The following is a 16,950-nucleotide window of genomic DNA, read 5'->3' as shown; positions in this document are numbered from 1 at the left end:
GACATTGCTTAAGCAACCGTTTCGGTACCAGAACACTGCGTAGAGACAGTAAGCTCTGGTCCTGCGTGTATGCTGCGTGTCAACCTAGAAATTGGAGACTGATGGCATAAGGCTTCTTTTCCCATTATGAAAGCTCCGTTCATGCGGCCTCGAAGCTACCTGAAAAGCATTGTTGTTGCCGGGGTTTTCCTCACTGCCGGCATGGTTCTGAGAAGAAAATGAGTTTTCTCCTGAGAAACCTTGGGTTTCCAGTTCCTTGTTGGAAGCTCACCCTGCTCTGCGCTATACCTAAAGTGAAAGTCAACGTGAGCCCAAGCTTCGAAGTAAGGCCCTGATTATCCTTGCAAAACGAGAGGCGTGCAGCAGCTCCATGAGGCCTTCATCGTTGTTCTGCTTTAGTTTCAAGGTAGTAAGCTTTTCAACACTCCTAGGGGCCTTGCTTCCGCACCCGTTTCTGTACCAGAACACTGCGTAGAACCAGGAAGCTCTGCTCCTGCGTGTATGCTGCGTGTCAACCTAGAAATTAGAGACTGATGGCACAAGGCTAGTTTTCCCATTATGAAAGCTCCGTTGATGCGGCCCCGAAGCTACCTGAAAAGCACTGTTGTTACCGTGCTTTTACTTACAGCCGGCATGGTTCATAGAAGAAAATGAGTTTTCTCGAAAGAAACCTTGTGCTTCCAGTTCCTAGTTGGAAGCTCACCCTGCTCTGCTCTATACCAAACGTGAAAGTCAATGTGAGCACTAGCCTCGAAGTAAGGCCCTGATTATCCTGGCAAAACGGGAGGCGTGCAGCAGCTCCATGAGGCCTTCATCGCTGTTCTGCTTTAGTTTCACGGTAGTAAGCTTTCCAACATTCCTAGGGACATTGCTTAAGCAACCGTTTCGGTACCAGAACACTGCGTAGAGACAGTAAGCTCTGGTCCTGCGTGTATGCTGCGTGTCAACCTAGAAATTGGAGACTGATGGCATAAGGCTTCTTTTCCCATTATGAAAGCTCCGTTCATGCGGCCTCGAAGCTACCTGAAAAGCATTGTTGTTGCCGGGGTTTTCCTCACTGCCGGCATGGTTCTGAGAAGAAAATGAGTTTTCTCCTGCGAAACCTTGGGTTTCCAGTTCCTTGTTGGAAGCTCACCCTGCTCTGTGCTATACCTAAAGTGAAAGTCAACGTGAGCCCAAGCTTCGAAGTAAGGCCCTGATTATCCTTGCAAAACGAGAGGCGTGCAGCAGCTCCATGAGGCCTTCATCGTTGTTCTGCTTTAGTTTCAAGGTAGTAAGCTTTTCAACACTCCTAGGGGCCTTGCTTCCGCACCCGTTTCTGTACCAGAACACTGCGTAGAACCAGGAAGCTCTGCTCCTGCGTGTATGCTGCGTGTCAACCTAGAAATTAGAGACTGATGGCACAAGGCTAGTTTTCCCATTATGAAAGCTCCGTTGATGCGGCCCCGAAGCTACCTGAAAAGCACTGTTGTTACCGTGCTTTTACTTACAGCCGGCATGGTTCATAGAAGAAAATGAGTTTTCTCGAAAGAAACCTTGTGCTTCCAGTTCCTAGTTGGAAGCTCACCCTGCTCTGCTCTATACCAAACGTGAAAGTCAATGTGAGCACTAGCCTCGAAGTAAGGCCCGGATTATCCTGGCAAAACGGGAGGCGTGCAGCAGCTCCATGAGGCCTTCATCGCTGTTCTGCTTTAGTTTCACGGTAGTAAGCTTTCCAACATTCCTAGGGACTTTGCTTAAGCAACCGTTTCGGTACCAGAACACTGCGTAGAGACAGTAAGCTCTGGTCCTGCGTGTATGCTACGTGTCAACCTAGAAATTGGAGACTGATGGCATAAGGCTTCTGTTCCCATTATGAAAGCTCCGTTCATGCGGCCTCGAAGCTACCTGAAAAGCATTGTTGTTGCCGGGGTTTTCCTCACTGCCGGCATGGTTCTGAGAAGAAAATGAGTTTTCTCCTGAGAAACCTTGGGGTTCCAGTTCCTTGTTGGAAGCTCACCCTGCTCTGCGCTATACCTAAAGTGAAAGTCAACGTGAGCCCAAGCTTCGAAGTAAGGCCCTGATTATCCTTGCAAAACGAGAGGCGTGCAGCAGCTCCATGAGGCCTTCATCGTTGTTCTGCTTTAGTTTCAAGGTAGTAAGCTTTTCAACACTCCTAGGGGCCTTGCTTCAGCACCCGTTTCTGTACCAGAACACTGCGTAGAACCAGGAAGCTCTGCTCCTGCGTGTATGCTGCGTGTCAACCTAGAAATTAGAGACTGATGGCACAAGGCTAGTTTTCCCATTATGAAAGCTCCGTTGATGCGGCCCCGAAGCTACCTGAAAAGCACTGTTGTTACCGTGCTTTTACTTACAGCCGGCATGGTTCATAGAAGAAAATGAGTTTTCTCGAAAGAAACCTTGTGCTTCCAGTTCCTAGTTGGAAGCTCACCCGGCTCTGCTCTATACCAAACGTGAAAGTCAATGTGAGCACTAGCCTCGAAGTAAGGCCCTGATTATCCTGGCAAAACGGGAGGCGTGCAGCAGCTCCATGAGGCCTTCATCGCTGTTCTGCTTTAGTTTCACGGTAGTAAGCTTTCCAACATTCCTAGGGACATTGCTTAAGCAACCGTTTCGGTACCAGAACACTGCGTAGAGACAGTAAGCTCTGGTCCTGCGTGTATGCTGCGTGTCAACCTAGAAATTGGAGACTGATGGCATAAGGCTTCTTTTCCCATTATGAAAGCTCCGTTCATGCGGCCTCGAAGCTACCTGAAAAGCATTGTTGTTGCCGGGGTTTTCCTCACTGCCGGCATGGTTCTGAGAAGAAAATGAGTTTTCTCCTGAGAAACCTTGGGTTTCCAGTTCCTTGTTGGAAGCTCACCCTGCTCTGCGCTATACCTAAAGTGAAAGTCAACGTGAGCCCAAGCTTCGAAGTAAGGCCCTGATTATCCTTGCAAAACGAGAGGCGTGCAGCAGCTCCATGAGGCCTTCATCGTTGTTCTGCTTTAGTTTCAAGGTAGTAAGCTTTTCAACACTCCTAGGGGCCTTGCTTCCGCACCCGTTTCTGTACCAGAACACTGCGTAGAACCAGGAAGCTCTGCTCCTGCGTGTATGCTGCGTGTCAACCTAGAAATTAGAGACTGATGGCACAAGGCTAGTTTTCCCATTATGAAAGCTCCGTTGATGCGGCCCCGAAGCTACCTGAAAAGCACTGTTGTTACCGTGCTTTTACTTACAGCCGGCATGGTTCATAGAAGAAAATGAGTTTTCTCGAAAGAAACCTTGTGCTTCCAGTTCCTAGTTGGAAGCTCACCCTGCTCTGCTCTATACCAAACGTGAAAGTCAATGTGAGCACTAGCCTCGAAGTAAGGCCCTGATTATCCTGGCAAAACGGGAGGCGTGCAGCAGCTCCATGAGGCCTTCATCGCTGTTCTGCTTTAGTTTCACGGTAGTAAGCTTTCCAACATTCCTAGGGACATTGCTTAAACAACCGTTTCGGTACCAGAACACTGCGTAGAGACAGTAAGCTCTGGTCCTGCGTGTATGCTGCGTGTCAACCTAGAAATTGGAGACTGATGGCATAAGGCTTCTTTTCCCATTATGAAAGCTCCGTTCATGCGGCCTCGAAGCTACCTGAAAAGCATTGTTGTTGCCGGGGTTTTCCTCACTGCCGGCATGGTTCTGAGAAGAAAATGAGTTTTCTCCTGCGAAACCTTGGGTTTCCAGTTCCTTGTTGGAAGCTCACCCTGCTCTGTGCTATACCTAAAGTGAAAGTCAACGTGAGCCCAAGCTTCGAAGTAAGGCCCTGATTATCCTTGCAAAACGAGAGGCGTGCAGCAGCTCCATGAGGCCTTCATCGTTGTTCTGCTTTAGTTTCAAGGTAGTAAGCTTTTCAACACTCCTAGGGGCCTTGCTTCCGCACCCGTTTCTGTACCAGAACACTGCGTAGAACCAGGAAGCTCTGCTCCTGCGTGTATGCTGCGTGTCAACCTAGAAATTAGAGACTGATGGCACAAGGCTAGTTTTCCCATTATGAAAGCTCCGTTGATGCGGCCCCGAAGCTACCTGAAAAGCACTGTTGTTACCGTGCTTTTACTTACAGCCGGCATGGTTCATAGAAGAAAATGAGTTTTCTCGAAAGAAACCTTGTGCTTCCAGTTCCTAGTTGGAAGCTCACCCTGCTCTGCTCTATACCAAACGTGAAAGTCAATGTGAGCACTAGCCTCGAAGTAAGGCCCGGATTATCCTGGCAAAACGGGAGGCGTGCAGCAGCTCCATGAGGCCTTCATCGCTGTTCTGCTTTAGTTTCACGGTAGTAAGCTTTCCAACATTCCTAGGGACTTTGCTTAAGCAACCGTTTCGGTACCAGAACACTGCGTAGAGACAGTAAGCTCTGGTCCTGCGTGTATGCTACGTGTCAACCTAGAAATTGGAGACTGATGGCATAAGGCTTCTGTTCCCATTATGAAAGCTCCGTTCATGCGGCCTCGAAGCTACCTGAAAAGCATTGTTGTTGCCGGGGTTTTCCTCACTGCCGGCATGGTTCTGAGAAGAAAATGAGTTTTCTCCTGAGAAACCTTGGGGTTCCAGTTCCTTGTTGGAAGCTCACCCTGCTCTGCGCTATACCTAAAGTGAAAGTCAACGTGAGCCCAAGCTTCGAAGTAAGGCCCTGATTATCCTTGCAAAACGAGAGGCGTGCAGCAGCTCCATGAGGCCTTCATCGTTGTTCTGCTTTAGTTTCAAGGTAGTAAGCTTTTCAACACTCCTAGGGGCCTTGCTTCAGCACCCGTATCTGTACCAGAACACTGCGTAGAACCAGGAAGCTCTGCTCCTGCGTGTATGCTACGTGTCAACCTAGAAATTAGAGACTGATGGCACAAGGCTAGTTTTCCCATTATGAAAGCTCCGTTGATGCGGCCCCGAAGCTACCTGAAAAGCACTGTTGTTACCGTGCTTTTACTTACAGCCGGCATAGTTCATAGAAGAAAATGAGTTTTCTCGAAAGAAACCTTGTGCTTCCAGTTCCTAGTTGGAAGCTCACCCTGCTCTGCTCTATACCAAACGTGAAAGTCAATGTGAGCACTAGCCTCGAAGTAAGGCCCTGATTATCCTGGCAAAACGGGAGGCGTGCAGCAGCTCCATGAGGCCTTCATCGCTGTTCTGCTTTAGTTTCACGGTAGTAAGCTTTCCAAGACTCCTAGGGACTTTGCTTAAGCAACCGTTTCGGTACCAGAACACTGCGTAGAGACAGTAAGCTCTGGTCCTGCGTGTATGCTGCGTGTCAACCTAGAAATTGGAGACTGATGGCATAAGGCTTCTTTTCCCATTATGAAAGCTCCGTTCATGCGGCCTCGAAGCTACCTGAAAAGCATTGTTGCCGGGGTTTTCCTCACTGCCGGCATGGTTCTGAGAAGAAAATGAGTTTTCTCCTAAGAAACCTGGGGTTTCCAGTTTCTTGTTGGAAGCTCACCCTGCTCTGCGCTATACCTAAAATGAAAGTCAACGTGAGCCCAAGCTTCGAAGTAAGGCCCTGATTATCCTTGCAAAACGAGAGGCGTGCAGCAGCTCCATGAGGCCTTCATCGCTGTTCTGCTTTAGTTTCAATGTAGTAAGCTTTTCAACACTCTTAGGGGCCTTGCTTCAGCACCCGTTTCAGTCAGAACACTGCGTAGAACCAGGAAGCTCTGCTCCTGCGTGTATGCTGCGTGTCAACCTAGAAATTAAGACTGATGGCACAAGGCTTGTTTTCCCATTTTGAAAGCTCCATTCATGCTGCCCCGAAGCTACCTGAAAAGCACTGTTGTTACCGTGCTTTTACTTACAGCCGGCATGGCACATAGAAGAAAATGAGTTTTCTCGAAAGAAACCTTGTGCTTCCAGTTCCTAGTTGAAAGCTCACCCTGCTCTGCTCTATACCAAACGTGAAAGTCAATGTGAGCACTAGCCTCGAAGTAAGGCCCTGATTATCCTGGCAAAACGGGAGGCGTGCAGCAGCTCCATGAGGCCTTCATCGCTGTTCTGCTTTAGTTTCACGGTAGTAAGCTTTCCAACATTCCTAGGGACTTTGCGTAAGCAACCGTTTCGGTACCAGAACACTGCGTAGAGACAGTAAGCTCTGGTCCTGCGTGTATGCTGCGTGTCAACCTAGAAATTGGAGACTGATGGCATAAGGCTTCTTTTCCAATTATGAAAGATCCGTTCATGCGGCCTCGAAGCTACCTGAAAAGCATTGTTGTTGCCGGGGTTTTCCTCACTGCCGGCATGGTTCTGAGAAGAAAATGAGTTTTCTCCTAAAAACCTTGGGTTTCCAATTCCTTGTTGGAAGCTCACCCTGATCTGCGCTATACCTAAAGTGAAAGTCAACGTGAGCTCAAGGTTTAAAGTAAGGCCCTGATTATCCTTGCAAAACGAGAGGCGTGCAGCAGCTCCATGAGGCCTTCATCGTTGTTCTGCTTTAGTTTCAAGGTAGTAAGCTTTTCAACACTCCTAGGGGCCTTGCTTCAGCACCCGTTTCTGTACCAGAACACTGCGTAGAACCAGGAAGCTCTGCTCCTGCGTGTATGCTGCGTGTCAACCTAGAAATTAGAGACTGATGGCACAAGGCTAGTTTTCCCATTATGAAAGCTCCGTTGATGCGGCCCCGAAGCTACCTGAAAAGCACTGTTGTTACCGTGCTTTTACTTACAGCCGGCATGGTTCATAGAAGAAAATGAGTTTTCTCGAAAGAAACCTTGTGCTTCCAGTTCCTAGTTGGAAGCTCACCCGGCTCTGCTCTATACCAAACGTGAAAGTCAATGTGAGCACTAGCCTCGAAGTAAGGCCCTCATTATCCTGGCAAAACGGGAGGCGTGCAGCAGCTCCATGAGGCCTTCATCGCTGTTCTGCTTTAGTTTCACGGTAGTAAGCTTTCCAACATTCCTAGGGACTTTGCTTAAGCAACCGTTTCGGTACCAGAACACTGCGTAGAGACAGTAAGCTCTGGTCCTGCGTGTATGCTGCGTGTCAACCTAGAAATTGGAGACTGATGGCATAAGGCTTCTTTTCCCATTATGAAAGCTCCGTTCATGCGGCCTCGAAGCTACCTGAAAAGCATTGTTGTTGCCGGGGTTTTCCTCACTGCCGGCATGGTTCTGAGAAGAAAATGAGTTTTCTCCTGAGAAACCTTGGGTTTCCAGTTCCTTGTTGGAAGCTCACCCTGCTCTGCGCTATACCTAAAGTGAAAGTGAACGTGAGCCCAAGCTTCGAAGTAAGGCCCTGATTATCCTTGCAAAACGAGAGGCGTGCAGCAGCTCCATGAGGCCTTCATCGTTGTTCTGCTTTAGTTTCAAGGTAGTAAGCTTTTCAACACTCCTAGGGGCCTTGCTTCAGCACCCGTTTCAGTACCAGAACACTGCGTAGAACCAGGAAGCTCTGCTCCTGCGTGTATGCTGCGTGTCAACCTAGAAATTAGAGACTGATGGCACAAGGCTAGTTTTCCCATTATGAAAGCTCCGTTGATGCGGCCCCGAAGCTACCTGAAAAGCACTGTTGTTACCGTGCTTTTACTTACAGCCGGCATGGTTCATAGAAGAAAATGAGTTTTCTCGAAAGAAACCTTGTGCTTCCAGTTCCTAGTTGGAAGCTCACCCGGCTCTGCTCTATACCAAACGTGAAAGTCAATGTGAGCACTAGCCTCGAAGTAAGGCCCTGATTATCCTGGCAAAACGGGAGGCGTGCAGCAGCTCCATGAGGCCTTCATCGCTGTTCTGCTTTAGTTTCACGGTAGTAAGCTTTCCAACATTCCTAGGGACATTGCTTAAGCAACCGTTTCGGTACCAGAACACTGCGTAGAGACAGTAAGCTCTGGTCCTGCGTGTATGCTGCGTGTCAACCTAGAAATTGGAGACTGATGGCATAAGGCTTCTTTTCCCATTATGAAAGCTCCGTTCATGCGGCCTCGAAGCTACCTGAAAAGCATTGTTGTTGCCGGGGTTTTCCTCACTGCCGGCATGGTTCTGAGAAGAAAATGAGTTTTCTCCTGAGAAACCTTGGGTTTCCAGTTCCTTGTTGGAAGCTCACCCTGCTCTGCGCTATACCTAAAGTGAAAGTCAACGTGAGCCCAAGCTTCGAAGTAAGGCCCTGATTATCCTTGCAAAACGAGAGGCGTGCAGCAGCTCCATGAGGCCTTCATCGTTGTTCTGCTTTAGTTTCAAGGTAGTAAGCTTTTCAACACTCCTAGGGGCCTTGCTTCCGCACCCGTTTCTGTACCAGAACACTGCGTAGAACCAGGAAGCTCTGCTCCTGCGTGTATGCTGCGTGTCAACCTAGAAATTAGAGACTGATGGCACAAGGCTAGTTTTCCCATTATGAAAGCTCCGTTGATGCGGCCCCGAAGCTACCTGAAAAGCACTGTTGTTACCGTGCTTTTACTTACAGCCGGCATGGTTCATAGAAGAAAATGAGTTTTCTCGAAAGAAACCTTGTGCTTCCAGTTCCTAGTTGGAAGCTCACCCTGCTCTGCTCTATACCAAACGTGAAAGTCAATGTGAGCACTAGCCTCGAAGTAAGGCCCGGATTATCCTGGCAAAACGGGAGGCGTGCAGCAGCTCCATGAGGCCTTCATCGCTGTTCTGCTTTAGTTTCACGGTAGTAAGCTTTCCAACATTCCTAGGGACTTTGCTTAAGCAACCGTTTCGGTACCAGAACACTGCGTAGAGACAGTAAGCTCTGGTCCTGCGTGTATGCTACGTGTCAACCTAGAAATTGGAGACTGATGGCATAAGGCTTCTGTTCCCATTATGAAAGCTCCGTTCATGCGGCCTCGAAGCTACCTGAAAAGCATTGTTGTTGCCGGGGTTTTCCTCACTGCCGGCATGGTTCTGAGAAGAAAATGAGTTTTCTCCTGAGAAACCTTGGGTTTCCAGTTCCTTGTTGGAAGCTCACCCTGCTCTGCGCTATACCTAAAGTGAAAGTCAACGTGAGCCCAAGCTTCGAAGTAAGGCCCTGATTATCCTTGCAAAACGAGAGGCGTGCAGCAGCTCCATGAGGCCTTCATCGTTGTTCTGCTTTAGTTTCAAGGTAGTAAGCTTTTCAACACTCCTAGGGGCCTTGCTTCAGCACCCGTTTCTGTACCAGAACACTGCGTAGAACCAGGAAGCTCTGCACCTGCGTGTATGCTGCGTGTCAACCTAGAAATTAGAGACTGATGGCACAAGGCTAGTTTTCCCATTATGAAAGCTCCGTTGATGCGGCCCCGAAGCTACCTGAAAAGCACTGTTGTTACCGTGCTTTTACTTACAGCCGGCATGGTTCATAGAAGAAAATGAGTTTTCTCGAAAGAAACCTTGTGCTTCCAGTTCCTAGTTGGAAGCTCACCCTGCTCTGCTCTATACCAAACGTGAAAGTCAATGTGAGCACTAGCCTCGAAGTAAGGCCCTGATTATCCTGGCAAAACGGGAGGCGTGCAGCAGCTCCATGAGGCCTTCATCGCTGTTCTGCTTTAGTTTCACGGTAGTAAGCTTTCCAAGACTCCTAGGGACTTTGCTTAAGCAACCGTTTCGGTACCAGAACACTGCGTAGAGACAGTAAGCTCTGGTCCTGCGTGTATGCTGCGTGTCAACCTAGAAATTGGAGACTGATGGCATAAGGCTTCTTTTCCCATTATGAAAGCTCCGTTCATGCGGCCTCGAAGCTACCTGAAAAGCATTGTTGTGCCGGGGTTTTCCTCACTGCCGGCATGGTTCTGAGAAGAAAATGAGTTTTCTCCTAAGAAACCTGGGGTTTCCAGTTCCTTGTTGGAAGCTCACCCTGCTCTGCGCTATACCTAAAATGAAAGTCAACGTGAGCCCAAGCTTCGAAGTAAGGCCCTGATTATCCTTGCAAAACGAGAGGCGTGCAGCAGCTCCATGAGGCCTTCATCGCTGTTCTGCTTTAGTTTCAAGGTAGTAAGCTTTTCAACACTCCTAGGGGCCTTGCTTCAGCACCCGTTTCAGTCAGAACACTGCGTAGAACCAGGAAGCTCTGCTCCTGCGTGTATGCTGCGTATCAACCTAGAAATTAGAGACTGATGGCACAAGGCTTGTTTTCCCATTTTGAAAGCTCCATTCATGCTGCCCCGAAGCTACCTGAAAAGCACTGTTGTTACCGTGCTTTTACTTACAGCCGGCATGGCACATAGAAGAAAATGAGTTTTCTCGAAAGAAACCTTGTGCTTCCAGTTCCTAGTTGAAAGCTCACCCTGCTCTGCTCTATACCTGAAGTGAAAGTCAACGTGAGCCCAAGCTTCGAAGTAAGGCCCTGATTATCCTTGCAAAACGAGAGGCGTGCAGCAGCTCCATGAGGCCTTCATCGTTGTTCTGCTTTAGTTTCAAGGTAGTAAGCTTTTCAACACTCCTAGGGGCCTTGCTTCAGCACCCGTTTCAGTACCAGAACACTGCGTAGAACCAGGAAGCTCTGCTCCTGCGTGTATGCTGCGTGTCAACCTAGAAATTAGAGACTGATGGCACAAGGCTAGTTTTCCCATTATGAAAGCTCCGTTGATGCGGCCCCGAAGCTACCTGAAAAGCACTGTTGTTACCGTGCTTTTACTTACAGCCGGCATGGTTCATAGAAGAAAATGAGTTTTCTCGAAAGAAACCTTGTGCTTCCAGTTCCTAGTTGGAAGCTCACCCTGCTCTGCTCTATACCAAACGTGAAAGTCAATGTGAGCACTAGCCTCGAAGTAAGGCCCTGATTATCCTGGCAAAACGGGAGGCGTGCAGCAGCTCCATGAGGCCTTCATCGCTGTTCTGCTTTAGTTTCACGGTAGTAAGCTTTCCAAGACTCCTAGGGACTTTGCTTAAGCAACCGTTTCGGTACCAGAACACTGCGTAGAGACAGTAAGCTCTGGTCCTGCGTGTATGCTGCGTGTCAACCTAGAAATTGGAGACTGATGGCATAAGGCTTCTTTTCCCATTATGAAAGCTCCGTTCATGCGGCCTCGAAGCTACCTGAAAAGCATTGTTGCCGGGGTTTTCCTCACTGCCGGCATGGTTCTGAGAAGAAAATGAGTTTTCTCCTGAGAAACCTTGGGTTTCCAGTTCCTTGTTGGAAGCTCACCCTGCTCTGCGCTATACCTAAAGTGAAAGTCAACGTGAGCCCAAGCTTCGAAGTAAGGCCCTGATTATCCTTGCAAAACGAGAGGCGTGCAGCAGCTCCATGAGGCCTTCATCGTTGTTCTGCTTTAGTTTCAAGGTAGTAAGCTTTTCAACACTCCTAGGGGCCTTGCTTCAGCACCCGTTTCAGTACCAGAACACTGCGTAGAACCAGGAAGCTCTGCTCCTGCGTGTATGCTGCGTGTCAACCTAGAAATTAGAGACTGATGGCACAAGGCTAGTTTTCCCATTATGAAAGCTCCGTTGATGCGGCCCCGAAGCTACCTGAAAAGCACTGTTGTTACCGTGCTTTTACTTACAGCCGGCATGGTTCATAGAAGAAAATGAGTTTTCTCGAAAGAAACCTTGTGCTTCCAGTTCCTAGTTGGAAGCTCACCCTGCTCTGCTCTATACCAAACGTGAAAGTCAATGTGAGCACTAGCCTCGAAGTAAGGCCCTGATTATCCTGGCAAAACGGGAGGCGTGCAGCAGCTCCATGAGGCCTTCATCGCTGTTCTGCTTTAGTTTCACGGTAGTAAGCTTTCCAACATTCCTAGGGACATTGCTTAAGCAACCGTTTCGGTACCAGAACACTGCGTAGAGACAGTAAGCTCTGGTCCTGCGTGTATGCTGCGTGTCAACCTAGAAATTGGAGACTGATGGCATAAGGCTTCTTTTCCCATTATGAAAGCTCCGTTCATGCGGCCTCGAAGCTACCTGAAAAGCATTGTTGTTGCCGGGGTTTTCCTCACTGCCGGCATGGTTCTGAGAAGAAAATGAGTTTTCTCCTGAGAAACCTTGGGTTTCCAGTTCCTTGTTGGAAGCTCACCCTGCTCTGCGCTATACCTAAAGTGAAAGTCAACGTGAGCCCAAGCTTCGAAGTAAGGCCCTGATTATCCTTGCAAAACGAGAGGCGTGCAGCAGCTCCATGAGGCCTTCATCGTTGTTCTGCTTTAGTTTCAAGGTAGTAAGCTTTTCAACACTCCTAGGGGCCTTGCTTCCGCACCCGTTTCTGTACCAGAACACTGCGTAGAACCAGGAAGCTCTGCTCCTGCGTGTATGCTGCGTGTCAACCTAGAAATTAGAGACTGATGGCACAAGGCTAGTTTTCCCATTATGAAAGCTCCGTTGATGCGGCCCCGAAGCTACCTGAAAAGCACTGTTGTTACCGTGCTTTTACTTACAGCCGGCATGGTTCATAGAAGAAAATGAGTTTTCTCGAAAGAAACCTTGTGCTTCCAGTTCCTAGTTGGAAGCTCACCCTGCTCTGCTCTATACCAAACGTGAAAGTCAATGTGAGCACTAGCCTCGAAGTAAGGCCCGGATTATCCTGGCAAAACGGGAGGCGTGCAGCAGCTCCATGAGGCCTTCATCGCTGTTCTGCTTTAGTTTCACGGTAGTAAGCTTTCCAACATTCCTAGGGACTTTGCTTAAGCAACCGTTTCGGTACCAGAACACTGCGTAGAGACAGTAAGCTCTGGTCCTGCGTGTATGCTACGTGTCAACCTAGAAATTGGAGACTGATGGCATAAGGCTTCTGTTCCCATTATGAAAGCTCCGTTCATGCGGCCTCGAAGCTACCTGAAAAGCATTGTTGTTGCCGGGGTTTTCCTCACTGCCGGCATGGTTCTGAGAAGAAAATGAGTTTTCTCCTGAGAAACCTTGGGTTTCCAGTTCCTTGTTGGAAGCTCACCCTGCTCTGCGCTATACCTAAAGTGAAAGTCAACGTGAGCCCAAGCTTCGAAGTAAGGCCCTGATTATCCTTGCAAAACGAGAGGCGTGCAGCAGCTCCATGAGGCCTTCATCGTTGTTCTGCTTTAGTTTCAAGGTAGTAAGCTTTTCAACACTCCTAGGGGCCTTGCTTCAGCACCCGTTTCTGTACCAGAACACTGCGTAGAACCAGGAAGCTCTGCACCTGCGTGTATGCTGCGTGTCAACCTAGAAATTAGAGACTGATGGCACAAGGCTAGTTTTCCCATTATGAAAGCTCCGTTGATGCGGCCCCGAAGCTACCTGAAAAGCACTGTTGTTACCGTGCTTTTACTTACAGCCGGCATGGTTCATAGAAGAAAATGAGTTTTCTCGAAAGAAACCTTGTGCTTCCAGTTCCTAGTTGGAAGCTCACCCTGCTCTGCTCTATACCAAACGTGAAAGTCAATGTGAGCACTAGCCTCGAAGTAAGGCCCTGATTATCCTGGCAAAACGGGAGGCGTGCAGCAGCTCCATGAGGCCTTCATCGCTGTTCTGCTTTAGTTTCACGGTAGTAAGCTTTCCAAGACTCCTAGGGACTTTGCTTAAGCAACCGTTTCGGTACCAGAACACTGCGTAGAGACAGTAAGCTCTGGTCCTGCGTGTATGCTGCGTGTCAACCTAGAAATTGGAGACTGATGGCATAAGGCTTCTTTTCCCATTATGAAAGCTCCGTTCATGCGGCCTCGAAGCTACCTGAAAAGCATTGTTGTGCCGGGGTTTTCCTCACTGCCGGCATGGTTCTGAGAAGAAAATGAGTTTTCTCCTAAGAAACCTGGGGTTTCCAGTTCCTTGTTGGAAGCTCACCCTGCTCTGCGCTATACCTAAAATGAAAGTCAACGTGAGCCCAAGCTTCGAAGTAAGGCCCTGATTATCCTTGCAAAACGAGAGGCGTGCAGCAGCTCCATGAGGCCTTCATCGCTGTTCTGCTTTAGTTTCAAGGTAGTAAGCTTTTCAACACTCCTAGGGGCCTTGCTTCAGCACCCGTTTCAGTCAGAACACTGCGTAGAACCAGGAAGCTCTGCTCCTGCGTGTATGCTGCGTATCAACCTAGAAATTAGAGACTGATGGCACAAGGCTTGTTTTCCCATTTTGAAAGCTCCATTCATGCTGCCCCGAAGCTACCTGAAAAGCACTGTTGTTACCGTGCTTTTACTTACAGCCGGCATGGCACATAGAAGAAAATGAGTTTTCTCGAAAGAAACCTTGTGCTTCCAGTTCCTAGTTGAAAGCTCACCCTGCTCTGCTCTATACCTAAAGTGAAAGTCAACGTGAGCCCAAGCTTCGAAGTAAGGCCCTGATTATCCTTGCAAAACGAGAGGCGTGCAGCAGCTCCATGAGGCCTTCATCGTTGTTCTGCTTTAGTTTCAAGGTAGTAAGCTTTTCAACACTCCTAGGGGCCTTGCTTCAGCACCCGTTTCAGTACCAGAACACTGCGTAGAACCAGGAAGCTCTGCTCCTGCGTGTATGCTGCGTGTCAACCTAGAAATTAGAGACTGATGGCACAAGGCTAGTTTTCCCATTATGAAAGCTCCGTTGATGCGGCCCCGAAGCTACCTGAAAAGCACTGTTGTTACCGTGCTTTTACTTACAGCCGGCATGGTTCATAGAAGAAAATGAGTTTTCTCGAAAGAAACCTTGTGCTTCCAGTTCCTAGTTGGAAGCTCACCCTGCTCTGCTCTATACCAAACGTGAAAGTCAATGTGAGCACTAGCCTCGAAGTAAGGCCCTGATTATCCTGGCAAAACGGGAGGCGTGCAGCAGCTCCATGAGGCCTTCATCGCTGTTCTGCTTTAGTTTCACGGTAGTAAGCTTTCCAAGACTCCTAGGGACTTTGCTTAAGCAACCGTTTCGGTACCAGAACACTGCGTAGAGACAGTAAGCTCTGGTCCTGCGTGTATGCTGCGTGTCAACCTAGAAATTGGAGACTGATGGCATAAGGCTTCTTTTCCCATTATGAAAGCTCCGTTCATGCGGCCTCGAAGCTACCTGAAAAGCATTGTTGCCGGGGTTTTCCTCACTGCCGGCATGGTTCTGAGAAGAAAATGAGTTTTCTCCTGAGAAACCTTGGGTTTCCAGTTCCTTGTTGGAAGCTCACCCTGCTCTGCGCTATACCTAAAGTGAAAGTCAACGTGAGCCCAAGCTTCGAAGTAAGGCCCTGATTATCCTTGCAAAACGAGAGGCGTGCAGCAGCTCCATGAGGCCTTCATCGTTGTTCTGCTTTAGTTTCAAGGTAGTAAGCTTTTCAACACTCCTAGGGGCCTTGCTTCAGCACCCGTTTCAGTACCAGAACACTGCGTAGAACCAGGAAGCTCTGCTCCTGCGTGTATGCTGCGTGTCAACCTAGAAATTAGAGACTGATGGCACAAGGCTAGTTTTCCCATTATGAAAGCTCCGTTGATGCGGCCCCGAAGCTACCTGAAAAGCACTGTTGTTACCGTGCTTTTACTTACAGCCGGCATGGTTCATAGAAGAAAATGAGTTTTCTCGAAAGAAACCTTGTGCTTCCAGTTCCTAGTTGGAAGCTCACCCTGCTCTGCTCTATACCAAACGTGAAAGTCAATGTGAGCACTAGCCTCGAAGTAAGGCCCTGATTATCCTGGCAAAACGGGAGGCGTGCAGCAGCTCCATGAGGCCTTCATCGCTGTTCTGCTTTAGTTTCACGGTAGTAAGCTTTCCAAGACTCCTAGGGACTTTGCTTAAGCAACCGTTTCGGTACCAGAACACTGCGTAGAGACAGTAAGCTCTGGTCCTGCGTGTATGCTGCGTGTCAACGTAGAAATTGGAGACTGATGGCATAAGGCTTCTTTTCCCATTATGAAAGCTCCGTTCATGCGGCCTCGAAGCTACCTGAAAAGCATTGTTGCCGGGGTTTTCCTCACTGCCGGCATGGTTCTGAGAAGAAAATGAGTTTTCTCCTAAGAAACCTGGGGTTTCCAGTTTCTTGTTGGAAGCTCACCCTGCTCTGCGCTATACCTAAAATGAAAGTCAACGTGAGCCCAAGCTTCGAAGTAAGGCCCTGATTATCCTTGCAAAACGAGAGGCGTGCAGCAGCTCCATGAGGCCTTCATCGCTGTTCTGCTTTAGTTTCAAGGTAGTAAGCTTTTCAACACTCCTAGGGGCCTTGCTTCAGCACCCGTTTCAGTCAGAACACTGCGTAGAACCAGGAAGCTCTGCTCCTGCGTGTATGCTGCGTGTCAACCTAGAAATTAAGACTGATGGCACAAGGCTTGTTTTCCCATTTTGAAAGCTCCATTCATGCTGCCCCGAAGCTACCTGAAAAGCACTGTTGTTACCGTGCTTTTACTTACAGCCGGCATGGCACATAGAAGAAAATGAGTTTTCTCGAAAGAAACCTTGTGCTTCCAGTTCCTAGTTGAAAGCTCACCCTGCTCTGCTCTATACCAAACGTGAAAGTCAATGTGAGCACTAGCCTCGAAGTAAGGCCCTGATTATCCTGGCAAAACGGGAGGCGTGCAGCAGCTCCATGAGGCCTTCATCGCTGTTCTGCTTTAGTTTCACGGTAGTAAGCTTTCCAACATTCCTAGGGACTTTGCGTAAGCAACCGTTTCGGTACCAGAACACTGCGTAGAGACAGTAAGCTCTGGTCCTGCGTGTATGCTGCGTGTCAACCTAGAAATTGGAGACTGATGGCATAAGGCTTCTTTTCCCATTATGAAAGATCCGTTCATGCGGCCTCGAAGCTACCTGAAAAGCATTGTTGTTGCCGGGGTTTTCCTCACTGCCGGCATGGTTCTGAGAAGAAAATGAGTTTTCTCCTAAAAACCTTGGGTTTCCAATTCCTTGTTGGAAGCTCACCCTGATCTGCGCTATACCTAAAGTGAAAGTCAACGTGAGCTCAAGCTTCAAAGTAAGGCCCTGATTATCCTTGCAAAACGAGAGGCGTGCAGCAGCTCCATGAGGCCTTCATCGTTGTTCTGCTTTAGTTTCAAGGTAGTAAGCTTTTCAACACTCCTAGGGGCCTTGCTTCAGCACCCGTTTCAGTACCAGAACACTGCGTAGAACCAGGAAGCTCTGCTCCTGCGTGTATGCTGCGTGTCAACCTAGAAATTAGAGACTGATGGCACAAGGCTAGTTTTCCCATTAT

Source organism: Eubalaena glacialis, chromosome 6 (assembly GCF_028564815.1).
Source record: "Eubalaena glacialis isolate mEubGla1 chromosome 6, mEubGla1.1.hap2.+ XY, whole genome shotgun sequence".
Classification (NCBI taxonomy): Eukaryota; Metazoa; Chordata; class Mammalia; order Artiodactyla; family Balaenidae; genus Eubalaena; species Eubalaena glacialis.
This window is presented reverse-complemented; position numbering follows the sequence as displayed.